This window comes from Sylvia atricapilla, chromosome 1 (assembly GCF_009819655.1).
Source record: "Sylvia atricapilla isolate bSylAtr1 chromosome 1, bSylAtr1.pri, whole genome shotgun sequence".
Classification (NCBI taxonomy): Eukaryota; Metazoa; Chordata; class Aves; order Passeriformes; family Sylviidae; genus Sylvia; species Sylvia atricapilla.
The window spans coordinates 66,279,268-66,293,743 of record NC_089140.1 but is presented as its reverse complement, the minus strand read 5'-3'; positions in this window follow the sequence as shown (position 1 = coordinate 66,293,743).

Sequence of the window (14,476 nt, the reverse complement as noted above, 5' to 3'; positions counted from 1 at the left end):
AGCAACCTTGGACTATTTTAGTAGTAGTATTTTAGTAGTATTTTAGTTTGGTAAAACATTATTTCTCTTTGAAATTTTTGCTGCCCGGGTGTCTTATTGAACCTCTGGTGTGCAGTGTATTATATTTAAAAGTGGTACATTAATAAAGGGGCTTTTGTGAGAGATCACTAAATGGGATTTACTGACACAATTGTCTTGACTTTGATTCTGTTTGATGAATGGGTGAGGTCATGTTCATCTTCGGTTGGGCTGATAAGTTAGTTTCTTCCTCCTTCTTCGCTATCTCTGTAATAGGAATGGGAAATTCTGTGATCAAGCAATTCACTAGAAGAGAGTTGAAATCAGATAAAAAGGGAGTTTTCAGGTGGAGCCTTTTTAATGCCTCTTATTTGATGTCTCAAAGTGTTCCTCAAAGCCAGTTCTGCTAAGTCCTAATGAAGCCTGCTAGGCAGGCAACATCTTTGAAAACATCATGTTCATTGTAGGTACATAAAACCTGAGAATGCTGACCAAAGTACCACTGTTCCCTCAGAGGCAGACTCCCATATGGCACAAATATTCCTTATTCCAGGCCAAGTTTTTCAAACATTAACAAATTAATCTCATGCTGGTTTACTCTTGTAAGTACACTAGTACTCTTACTGGTACTTTCACAGTTATGGAAATAATGATTTCATAGGATAGATCCTCCTGCATAAAAACACGGGCAGAAAAATAAAAAGCCTAATCTTTTTCTGCCATTTCCAAAGTTGCAGTGGATTAATGATATGGACATACCCTAGACTTATCTGTCCTTAGGAAATGTAACATGATGGTTATTTTTCTACACTTGCAGGAGTAGCCAAGCCACACTGATTCAGTGTTATCTGTTCTGGCCCTTATTCCTCTTTGATTGATGGAGACTGACAGGAAGGTGATTTGGAGGAGAAGCCTGATCTGGGCCTGGATTATTGCTGCAGAGCCCAGGAAAACTCTCCTGTGTACTGAGGTGGGTACAGACCATGATCTGGGTCAGCTCTTCTTTCCATGTGAAAATCAGCCATGCATATCTACTTGGGGCTCCGGTTTTTCGATGGGACACACATGAATGAAAGCCAAAGAGTCCCATCCCATCTCACAGGGCTCCTTACCTGTAGCCACTGCTGCCTCTTGGAGGAATCTTTTTTTTCTCACCCACTGCCGAGAAAATCTAGAAAGATATGCTGGAAAGCTCAGCTTCCTGCTCTTGGAGTGGCAAGTTTACTTTCCCCAACGCTGGGAAGCTCTGAGTAGACTGTGCCTAAACCATGTCACAGGCTATACTCCTTGTGAATGCTAATGCACAGAGTCACCTCCTTCGCCATCACGTACATGCTTCAGGCATCCCACACCTTCACAAGGTGATTTCATTAGGATTCCAATTAAAAGCCTGAGAAGAAATATCTCTGTTGCTCTTTTCCCTGTAAATATTTTAACTTCGGTTTGCTGCTGGAATTTCAAAGCCTGTATCTGTGCAATTAAAGTACCAATTAACTGCTTTTCAGTTTCATTTTCTCATTCACTTCTGGGTAAACTCCCTTACTATAGCTAATAATAATAAAAATGAACTACTCAGAAAAAAAGAAAAAAAAAAAAAAAAAAGAAAAAAAAAAAGAAAAAAGAAGAAGAAATGCATGAAATCCTCAAAGATATGATCTAACCTTTATGGGACTCAGAAAACCACTTAGTACCAGCACTTGTTATAATGTTTAGCTGCATGAGGGCAGCAGCGGTATACCTATCACCACAATGTTTTTTGCCTCTTTAGAATATTAATTGATTGAATTTAAAATGGCAACATCAGTGTCAGCATGACATCTTGAAATCCCTGCCACGATTTTCAGTGTGTGTACAGAGCATTTCTGGCTGGAGCAGCATGTGGACAGCCTCTGGCTGGTGCAGAGCTCTGCTTGATCTCTGTGCTTGGCTGCTGGAAGCCCTAAAGTGTTTTCCCCTTATGGAACAACTCACCTTTGCTATAATGGACAATGTAGCAAGCAACAAGCACTGGATATGGGTAACGCTGCTGTGCACTCCTGCACCCTGTTGAAGCTGTTTGCTTCTTAACTAAAAATGACAGAGGAAAATTAATCTCATATGTTTTAACAGAAGACTGTTTTTAAAGGCATGCATACATATCATGCCACCAAACAACTTTGTTTTCAACAATAAAATGTCATTCCTAACTGAGGGTTTGGTACAAAGCCCAAGAGAATCAAGGAGAGTGGTTTCTGCTTACTTCTTTAGGATATGGATAAAGCCCTTCAAGCAAATATTTTTTTCTGTCATCCACAACTCATTTGAGTGACTTGTAGAATTCCTGATCCAAAAAGGTGTTCTGTAAATTGTGCTTTGAAAGAAATAAAGAGCGGAGGTTTTTCCTATTGTAACATCTAAAATATACCTGAAACTGTGTGATGTGCTGCGTATTACTGTGGCCATAAATGTAAAAAGATCTCATCTGTCTACGTGAAGGACCAGATGTTCAGAAATGCTCATCTTGCACAGAAGGACCAAACTACATAGCCAGAGCTGTGAGATCAGTCCTCAGATGACATCAGCTGTAGCAGTCCTCTGGTGGCCTTAGGGCAGGATATGATGGCTGTGGATCCATCCTATTGCTTCTAGAGGCCACCACCACATCAGTCCATTTTGACTTTGGTCTGTTTTTTAAGACACAGATTAAGGTTGTCAGTTCAGGTACCCGGAAACAGAAGTTAAACCCCCTTTTTTGAGCCTTCACTTGAAAATTTAGCCTTATGTATGCCTCTGCCAAGTAGCTGTGAATAAATGCTACAGTAACAGGGAGGTTCCAGCACAAGTGGAAGCCACACTTGGCACCCAGGAAAAGATAAATCTATGTAATTTTCCTCTTCCTTTTCATCTCTTGCGACAATATTCATCGGTCCCAAGTGGCATATTTTATGATGGCCTTTTTTTATTAAGCACTAAGCAAAACCTGTATTTCTCCAGAGCACTAAGGGGCCATCAGTGTGAATCTGTCATTAACATGCTAAAGAGTTCTGCTCCAAGAATAGTGTGACCTGTTCGTTTGTATGTTAATAGAGCTCGTGTCTAGAAAGATTGGAAGGCAGTCTTGCACCAGGCACAGGCTGCTCCTGAGAACAATGGACAGGGCTCCTGTGAAATAGCAACAACTATAACAATATAGTCAGTTCCTTTCCCCTTCTATAGCACCTTTTATTCAAACAACTCCAAGCACCCTGAAAATTAATTAGGCAGCCATTCTGGGGCTTTGCATTCCCAAAAATCTGTTGTGGGATCTGAGAGAGTGTACATGGGAAAAGAGTGAGATTTGCCCTAAACTCCATGGGAAGTCAACTGGAGAGCTGTGGATAGAAGCTGTAGTCCCAATTCATACTTCCCTGAAGTCAGATCATAAGGCAACTTCATCTATACAGAGCAAAGAACACAGGGAGTTTAGAAGATGGAGAAAGAAATTTCTCAGAAATTAAATATCCATATCAGTTTTTAATTTTCAGTCTGGGTTCCTGAAATCAGCTTCTGTATAAACACATAAATAAAAGTGACTAGCTTTTCAGTGACACTGAGCATACACAGCTAGATCTCAGTTAAAGTCTAGGCATCTCGGTATGAATTTAAACTTCTTGTTGAAGCATCTGGGATTCAAACTGTGGCATTTCAGCATCACAGGTAATGGAAACTGAGTATTTTCTGGATTTACAACTGATCTATCTGTTTGTGTTGTGGTTACGGTGCCACATGTCTGTGTTAGAATAATAAAACCATCTCATAGGACCAGGTTATGCTGCAAAGACATTTGGCTGACAGGCAGAGCCACTGATGAGAGCTCCAAGTCCTGTGCAGCTTCAGTGGCATCACCTAAGTGGTGCAGGAGTGACGAAAGTCTGTGGAAGCACTCGAAACTTTTCCTCATACTGACCCAGGAACCCAAATCCCTCTATAAGCACAAATTCATCCCCATTTTGTGTGGTTACATCTCTCCTGTTGCTTATCCCCTGTAGGATTTAAATGGATATATAAGTACGCTCCTATCAGCAATGGTAAATACTTTTGAAATAAACTCAAAAAACTCACTACAGAGAATGGAAAAGGTTGTCTCTGGTTCTTACCCAAATTTCTTTGTCACATAGATAGAATTAAGGGGAAGGATCAAATCAATTGCTCTTCCTCACTGGGTCCAGATTTAAAAATATGCCTCCTCAGGAAAGCTGTGAATTGCACATTCCCAGCTCAGTACTTGCTCTAGGCAGTTTTTTGGATCACACAAACAGTGTAAATGGGCTGACTGAAATTTAGTAGGGCAGGGCAGCAAACGGCAGGTTTTGCTCTGTCCCCAGATTTGCATGTTTTGCAGCTCAAGATACCCTTGATTTTTCTGGTCAGTCGTTCATGAGGGCTGATAAACAGAACAAAGTAAGTGCTTCTGTAGAGCAGATAAAGTTACATCTTTAATCAGAGTGAGAGTATGTGGCTCAGCTCTGTACCTGTGCTCATTGGTGCATTTACTGTTGTGCTGACAGTGGATGCAGAGCAGACCATGAAACCAGCAGCATCTTCGCCCTGAAGAGCATTTCATCGGAGGGACAAGGAGAAACAAGTCATACATATAATTACTTTGCCATAGGAATAAGGCAGTTTCATCTGGCCGATTACAAGGACATGTATTTAAATGAAGAATTTAGGGGAAAAAAGTAATTGCTTTAGTGAAATAATGGCAGGTACCTAGGAAGAGATGCATAAAAAAGGCTAAAAATGATTCGTTAGGCAGGAATCAGAAGAGACCTCAAACACACACCAAGGATTCTCTTGCTGCATTCAGATGAAGCCAAAAGTTGGCACTGTATAATTACAATATTTTTTATATTTTAATTCAGGCAGAAAGTGTCTAAACCCAGCGCATAATCTGCACTTTTGGCTCTCATCTATGCCATGGTCTAGTCACATTGTGTAGAAATTCTTCTTTTTCTTCAAGGATTTCCTATTTTATGCTAAGGATTAATGTTGTCTGTCACTCAACAATATATCAAATGACCTAATTTACCCAGCAAGGTAAATGTTAGACAATGACCAGAAATACCACTTGATAAAGTAACAGGAGAGTCTAATAACATGGGGTTTTATTAAAAAACAGAAAATAAAAATATATGTATATAAAGGAACACTGGGTAATTTCCACTTGATTCCCTCCCTTTAAGGTAGGAATGGGCTGGAGTTTACTTGAATTCAAGGAGGTAAAATCAAATAAATCATACTCTGTGGGAATTGAAATCATGATGTCTAACAATAAAGGGAAATTTTTCAAAACCCAAGAGATGCGAAAGGAAATAGAAGCATAATGATAAAAAAACCCCAACCAACCAACCAACCAACCAAAAAACAAACAAACAAACAAAAAAACCCAAGCAGAATGGAGGAGACCCAAAATAGGAAAACTGTGAGAGAGTACAACATTTTGGAGAGGGCTTTCTGTAAATGAATTTTTTGTGTGCATCTTTACTTCCATATATGTTCACATCCTACAGAGTTCATTCAGGCTAATTGTACCTAGAACATTTTTAAAGGTTATTTTGCTAATTACTATATTCAGACCTTCCCATCAGCAATGCAAGGCTATGCCACTTAAGGCCATTTGATGTATCCCAGCCTACTGGTAAAACTAGCAATAAAATTTACTTAACTGATAGAGTCATATCAAAACCAGCAATATACTGCTAATTGCAACAATCCAATTTAGAAGTGACAAATCAGCGATGGAAAAGTTAGCATCAGCACATGATAGCATTTATGACCTTCTTCCGAAGGGCAACGACAGAGCATTTTGGTAAAAGAATTAATGTGAGTTAGATTAGGGTTTCAAGTTGCTCTGGGAATTACCTGTCAGCTAGAAGTAAAAGAAATGATGTCTATTTTACTAAAGTCCAGAGATGTAAATTTTGTCACAGGTTGTGTGAAACTGTTTCCCTAGGTATTTTTAACTTGAAGAAACAAACATTTTTACATTTTTGCATTATTTAAAAAGCATATAATTATGTAGCCAGGTTCCCATCTTGTTTAAGAGGGCAAAACCCCTCCAAAAGCTTCTGCATGAGCTCCAGTCCCAAAGGGTGACACAGGAGCAGAGTATGTGGGGGTGGAAAAAAAAAGGAAAAAACAGAGAATGTTTAACATTCAGAATTTGTCCACAGCTGATAATGTATTGGAACTCATCTGTAACAAGGTCTGGCACTGATTTATAAGTTGATTTGAAAAATAAATAAAAGTGATAGAAACCTGCGTTTGGTTTTAATGATAGACTGTTGCAGCATGAAAAGTAAGGATATGAAACATTGCAAGGAAATTAGATATTATGCCCTGAAGACAACTGCAGCTACCAGCCCATTAATTGTTAGATATTTATTATTAAAAATTTCTTTTCATGAGTGACTGCAGAATATTTGCACTCTTAAAGTTGTTGAGTTCTGACATGAATGAAGCATATGAAGCTCATTTTTTCTTGCCTCTCTGTGTGTCCATGTGTGTGTGTTTGTGTTTGTGGAGCTGACAGGGTAGCTGACCCAAGAATGTGATGAATATTTCCTGCACAAACCAAACACACAAGTGCTGTTTCTGAATTGAGAATGAACAGAATAATGAATAATGGGAAGTTTACTACTGTTTTGAATTTCAATAGCAAGGGGCTTGGCAGTACTTGGAAAAAAGTCTATCTGAAAGTAGAGAGGGCCTCTCTGTTTCCAGTGAGATGAACACCATCCCCCAAAAGCCCTCACAATAGGAACAGACAGTGCATCATCTCCTGTGTGTTCCCAGAGCTGAAGCAAATATACACCAAGGGCTGCAGAAAGGGGGAGACAAGGTAATGAGTCAAAACCATCAGTGTATATTTAAAAAGTCAAAAAGAAGGGAAGCAAAGTATCTTTTTAACAAGTCCTCTAAAGTCCTTGGCAAACTGAGGCATTATATCATGCCTTAAAAATACGGAGGAAACCCACTGAAATTAACTCTGAAGCAAGTTCAGAGTTCTGAACCAAGTTCAGAGAAGGGCAAGACTTACTAACTAACACATCCTCTGTCTTCTCCACTCCCACCTTAGAACACAGGCAGCACTGATGGCCTTGTGACAAAGCAGTATCTAAGGAAAAGAACATGCACAGGACTGTTGCCCATGAGGCACAGGGAGATGTGTGAGTGTTGATTGCCACACTGACCTGCTGAGTGACTGTGGGTGCCGACCTGCCTGTAGGAACACAGATATTAACACGTCCTTTCTTTTAAAAGCATTTTGGACAACTAAGGAAAATGGGAAAGGCACAGGGAGAGAAAAACATAATGTTTTATTATTATGTGCTTTTTAGATTAACAAATGGACTCATAAAACATTGCCCAAGTACATAAAGAGAAATGGTCCCTATTTCAAGCTGCCTATGATTTACCTCAGAATTTGCTATGAATTATTAATAGCAGTTATAATAATTAAGTGTGATAATAATGTGACTACAGGGGCTTAATGGAGGAAGACAGGATTTCAAATCCTTGCTACTTAGATTGTCTGAGGCAAACCATGATGAGTCTGTACAATGTTTGGATCACAAGAGGCAATTATTGCCTCTGTTACCAGGAAGCAATACATGCCTTCTTGTTCCTCTTTTTCCTTCAAGGTTGTATAAACAGTTTACCCCCATTTCTCCATCCTCCTTTCACTTGGAAAATTCTCTCTAAGGTTTCATGCTCTACACAACAGGACTTCAGAGATTAGGGACGTGTTCAGCAAAGGTATCTGGTACTTCACCTTTGGGATGTGAACATTTATTTCTCCATAATGAAATATAACTTACAGCCTACATTACTGTTCTTTCCTTGTTGATATTTCTGAGTTGTTTCTAATGAAGATGAAATCAGGGAGGCCAATGCTTCCTCTTCAGAATATGGATTTAAAAACAGAGGAAAATTTTATGCAGTGCAAAATAGGACATGCAGCTATTAAAGAAGATTCACAGTTATAGGCAAATATATTAATAGTGGGGTTAGCTCTTGAAATGAGAATTTATAACATGCCTTAACCTAATCCCTCATTAAGATAATTTATTCCCTCCCTCAAGGTCTCACATCACAGCTAGCACTAGGCAAATAATTAGTAACAAACAATTCATTTGATCAATTTCAACTCCTCTTTTAAAATGAATTGTCAGCCAGTGCAGTACAATTTTCTCAAATATATTTATAATTCAACATTATTTTCCATTTTTTTGTGATGTATTTGTAGCCTGGTGTTTATCAAGGAAGAGTTGGGTGCTTGCTGGTAGTTAGTCAGGGCATTTTGAATTTTACTAGCTGAATTTTACCCATGCTTTCAAGATTCAAATATAATTTCCCCTAAATAAAGTTGAGTACATGAACCTTTTAATCCAAAACTCACAGATGACAGTGGGAGTTTTTTGCTCTGAGGTCACATTGCCCAAGAGACTCACAGCTCCCTTTGTAGTAAGGTGAGAGGGAGACCTATTCCTACCCTGCTGCTGAGAGAGCATCCTGGCGTAGTGAAGGCTGCAAGCCTATGTGCTAATTAAGGCAGCCTGAGGAAGTTCCTGCATCAGGAGCATTTCCTAACGAAACTCCATCCAGTATCCAAACACTTGCTGACGTCCTGACTATGCTGCCTGCTCATTTGCCCTTCTGCCTTCTGTGGAGAAACCTGTGGGAGTCTAGCTAGTAAACGTGGCATCCAGAGGACTGGAAGGCTGTGAAATGAATTGGGGTCTCTGACACAGCCCTATCTGGGCCACCACAATAGCCCTGGAAGGTATTTTCAAACTACATTTTTTTCATGTTGTATCAGTCAGAATGAGAGCAGTTATCAAGCTAATGAAATTCTCACATCTCTGTCAGCTGATGGGAATAAAGCCAGGCTGTACAGTTTCCTAAAACAGCAGCATAAGACCATTGACTGTAAGTGCAAGCTATAAAACAAAGGAAGAGGAATACAGAGGCTATGGTACAAAGGCCCTGGGCTGGGATCCATCAGGTCCACATTAGAGTCTCTCTTCTTTTCCTCTGAAATGGGGAGAAACATCCTGTCATTTTTCACGTGTGCGTGACTGGCTGTTGGTCTGGTTTGCCTCCCATGGCAAAGGTGACTTTGCACCACAGGGCTGTTTACAAGGCAGAGCTGGGTATATGTTACCCCAACACAAACAGACAAAGCTGCATGGTTCAAATAATCTCCCTATGACAAGTACTGTAAATCCAGAAAATTCAATTAAAGTTACACTTATGAAACTGTGGAGAACAAAGCAGAGAACATAACTGAAGCCTTCAGCCTCACCTTGGCCTACAGAGATGTGAAGCCATTCAGTGACAGACAAGCATTTTAGATTTTCAAATTAGGGACTTTTAGAACAATGCGGTACATTTTTCCTTCAGTGTTTTATCCTTTGCATGCCTGGATGCGAAGAAAGGAAAAGGTGGGCGGTGTTTGGGATAGGAGGGTGGGTAGGTGGGTAAAGTGACAAACTGGGCTGTTCTGGTTGGGGATAGTTGTAACCTTCCTACAAAATCTATATTCTGTGCATTTACATTATCAAAATGTGAACTTTAATTAAGCTCAGGATTCCTTAGGATAAACTATTAAAAATCTGTTACATTAATGTCAATTATGCAACTCTACTATATCCTAGCACTCAATATTCCTAATGAAGGCACTATTTAAAAATAAAATATCCTCTACACTCATGCAGACCTCTATGGCAAGAAAAAAAACAAAGCAAAACAAAACAAAACAGCAAAAAGCTACAGCCAAATCAAAGAAAAACAAGTACACATTTTGACAATTTTTCTCCCATTTACTTGCTGTTTTAGGGGACTTTCAGAGTGGCAAGATCTTGAAAGGACAGGCAAAACAAAACTTCAGTATTTCTGCACATTGAGAATGCACTCTGGACCCCCTGCTAAACTGCCATCCCAGCCTTATTTTGGAGGAGTAACAGAAATGTGAAGATCAGATTCCCAGGTGTTGATGCTTCAACTACAACGCTAGTGAAATACAAAGAATAAAATTGGAAAGAATAATTTGTACTGATTCTATTTTGTCCTGTAAAACCAATAAGATACAGTGGACCTTTAGTATAAAACCTACATAGAAGATGTAATTCTTCTATTTCACTTCTCTCCTAGCTACAAAATTGCCCAGGTAAATTATGTTCCACAATGCAGTGGAAAAGTGCCCATCATTTCATCTTCTAATTTAAACCTCCTCTATGAACTTGTATCACTACAGCCTTCTCAAGAAAAAGGGACTGAAAGAGACTCAAGGAGCCAAGATGACTGGTGTGGTAATCTGGACCTTGATCACTGGATAAAGGTCTATTCCAGCACTTAACTAGAAATGAAACATATTGTCTTAGATCAAACATTATTTCTAGTAAGTCTGAACTGTTCTTCCTTGGATTTTCTTTTTCCTACCCTTTCTGCCACCAAAGTATTCCCTACACTTACCCTACAGATGAAATTTGTCCTCAGCCCAAGCCAAATCATACACACGATTACTCCAGTTTGACTGTTGGGTTTGAAAGAGTTTAAATTGCTGAAACTCAGCCCCAGGGAGGAGCTGGTTGATCTCATTTTGTGGTAATCTGTACATTTTTGCTTTTCTTCAAGAATTTCTTCAAGTCTCAATTTGTATTCATGGTTTCTTTAAAAATTATTAATTGTTGTTCATTATTCTTCAAGAAGTGACTAATGTCATGCATATTAAACATATGAGCTCATTCAAGTGTGCTGTCCTCCATTTACAAGGCAAAGTCTCAAATACTTTTTTCTTTAGGAAAGATGTTCTTTCTTGGAACAACAGAAGAACTAACTCCTCTGTTTCAAAGATATGAGATCCTGTTCTCTTCTGAAATGTAAGTAGCAGTTACAGTCCTCTTGCGGTGAAATAACAATGGATTGGCAGTCCATGCTGCTCATATGTGTCAGCAGGCTTTATGGTACACGGTGCAGTGCACTACATTCAATCGAATTTGGACAAATTTTTAGTTAATGCACTTCTTGTGAATTAACAACACAGATTTTCACAGCTGTGGAGAAAGAGGGAGTTGTGTCTGAACAGAAATTTATTAATACATTGTTTAAAAAAAATAATATGCAGTACTGCCAGACACAGACTTCTGAGGAACAAATATAAATAAATCACTTGGTTTGCTTTTGGATACCAGAATTCCACAAGCAAAGAGATGAAATTAAGTAAGACTCATAAGTGTCAGTTATTTCACTGTCAAAACAAATCCACAATTGACTACACAGTAGTTAAGAGAGTCAGAATGTAGCTCACACTTTAACAGAAATGAAATTACACCTGATAGAAAAATGTGTTGGTTTTATTTATCAGTAGGAGAATAAAACATGTATAAATTCAGACAATATTAATTGGTTTAGTAGAGAGGGGAAATATTCATCCCTACAGCAGAGGGCAACTCACAGGCTACTGGTACTTCTGTTTTGATAGTTGGACATTAATAGACCACAAGCAGGGAGGCTTTGTGGTGATTTTTCACCACTTTTTCTGCTAAAGGGACAGCTGAGGTTATGAGGCTACACATATATTCAAGGAAGTATTGGCTGCATCCCTCTGCTCACTCCCAGATTTTCTCCAGGTTTTTGCAAAATGTAACTGAGTACAGGTCACATGAAAGCTGCTGCAAGATATAGAAGAATGTGATCTTATACTCTCAGCTATTCCACAGTAACATCCTATCTGCTCAATACATATAATTTATGGGGTTTTCCAAGTGAGAAGGGTGCCCACATGGGCAGCTCCTACTGTGTGGAATTTTTCAGAGTCTCACATCACAGGAATTTGTGGACACAAACTCTTTGCTGTCTGTCATCTATTTAAAGGAACAAAATGTTTACATATTTTTTTGGGATCTGGTCCTTATTTTCAATAAATCAAGACCTTCGGATAAAGAAATAGTCCCTGTATCTTTTGCTCAAAAGGAGAACAGAATGAACATTCAATAAGGTCATAGTTGTCATGGATATACAAGGAACACAATACTAAGCAATTAAAAAAAATCTTGCACAGTACAAAATTAGTAACTAGGATGCCAGGTTTTTAAATGTGTTCTCCAGTTATGAGAAAATGAAAAGGGTAAGGGCAGAGGAGCAAATATGGAGATAAAGCCACAAGCAATCCAGTGTGGCTTGCATCTCTGACTAAAATAAAACAGCATTCTCCCAAAGGCTCACGTGCCTAGGTAGCTACCTCAGCTCTTCTGTTGCTGCCTTACAACATCAAAGGGAAGAAAATCAGGCTTTTTGCAAGAAATAACAGACGTAATGGATGTATTCCTGACCTTCCTCCTGTGGCAGTTTGAAAAGGATGATGCACTATGAACCATCTTATTTGCTGCTGTGATGAGTTTCAGACCTGTACCATTATTTACTACGTGATGCTGAGAAAATAATGCAGGTTACCAATTCTCTTGAAGAGAGATTGCAATAATAGAAATGAACATGGACAAGAAGAGATGTAGACAGGTTTTACTGTGAGTCTCAATAAATAAACTAATCAGAGGATAAAAGTCTAATACTGAAAACTCCTTAAAAATAATCTCCTGCACTATAAAATTCTAATTAGGAAAATAAATTTTAAAAAATCAATCTGAACTCCCTAAACTGTGCAAAATACAAATATCCGCATTTTCAGAGAAAGCACATTTTAACCCTCTAAGTCATTAGCAGAAAGAGTTCATCTGGTCAAACAACCACAGCTCCAGAAGAAGAAATCTAGCATATAAAAGAAATTGCACACTAAATAATAAACAGCTCCCTTCAGCCACCTGTGTACCTATCAAACATGGTTCAGTAATTTTCAGTTTTGCACAGACATTCTCAGATTTTTTTCAGCAGTGAAGGTGACTAACAGAAGCCGTCCTTTTTCCAACCACAAAGCCTCAGCATACCTACATCAAGCAAGATACACATTTAAGATTATTCTGTCTTCACAGTGGATCTCCACAGACAGGAAGAGAAGCTTTGCACAGAGAAGCACAGTCTGATGCTCTTTTGTGGTGGTTGAATTTGGTATTTTATGAACAATAAAGTAGTAAAGGCTCAACAGTATTTGTCTTCAATTGCTTTGAAAAATCTATCCTGAGCCTTAGTTTGATTACTGAGACCTGCTTTGTATTTGTGCATCTGATATTATGCAATGTAAAAGTAGGACGGCAGAGAATTAATGTTACTGTTCTCCAATACATCTTGATTTTCACTCCTTTCCTTATCCTACCACAGTGCAGAGTGCAGAAATATAATCTGGTAAAAGATATCACATTGCACCTTTCTGATACACAGCTACACCTGTTCTCCATACAAATTTAGCTCTCAGTAGGAAGAAAGCTAGCTCCCTCCACAAGTGACATTTTTACTGAGAAGCTAAACTATGTATCATTTGTACACAGCCTGTGCTTCAATTTCTTGGAAAAAACCCCAAGCTCTTATCGTTCAAAGAATAGATTCTAGTGAAGCTGTGTTTCCATGCAAAATTTACAAAGTCTATGATGGTTGATTCAAGTAGCCTTTACCTATGTGCCTGGGGATCCAAAAGCTTCCAGCAATAAGTGGTCTCATACCTGGCAAGCATGGTGGCTTAATCCCAGGCTGCCTTCATCCCAGGAAAGATGAAGTCTGAAAGCCAAGCTTGTACAGCCAGGCATGAGTCATTTATTAAGGATAAGGAGTCCAGGGAAATCAGGTGCGACTCATAGTCAGGATTAGCTACCTTTAAATCAGTTTTTATCTACAAAGTTACACAGAATTTCTTTTCTGTACTTCCTAACGGCAAGAATCTTCATTAGAAGAGGCCAAGTACTCACTCAGGTTTTGTCTATTAGGTGCACTGCACAGGACAGTGTCAACTAGGTATACAGCACTACTAGCTGTTAGCTTGAACCGCTTATTAAGAGCAACTTCGAGTGTATTTCTTACTAAAAAGATTTTCCAGTACCAAAATTTGGACAGTACATAAAATAAATAATCCTAACTTAAGGCTAAATCAACAAAAGATTAAAGGCATGTTAAAGCATAAAGAGCTTAAATTCTGCTTGTCACTGCCTGAAGCCTATATAAACTCTTCTTTATGCATTAAAACCTTCCAGAGGCCTCAGCTCATCTTTGAGAATATAGAATAGTTTGGTTTAGAAGGGACCTTTAAAGGTCATCTGGTCTAACCCTCCACAATGAGCAGGAACACCTTCAATTAGATCAGGTGGCTCAGAGTCCTGTCCAACAAAACCCTGAATGTTTCCAAGGATGGGGAATCTGTGTCTCTGGGCAACTGGTTCCACCAGTTTGCGACTCTCATTGTAAAGTTTCTTTCTTATACCCAATCTAAATCCACCCTCTTTTAGTTTGAAACCACTACCCCCTAACAACAGCCCCTGATAAAGAGTGTGTCCAT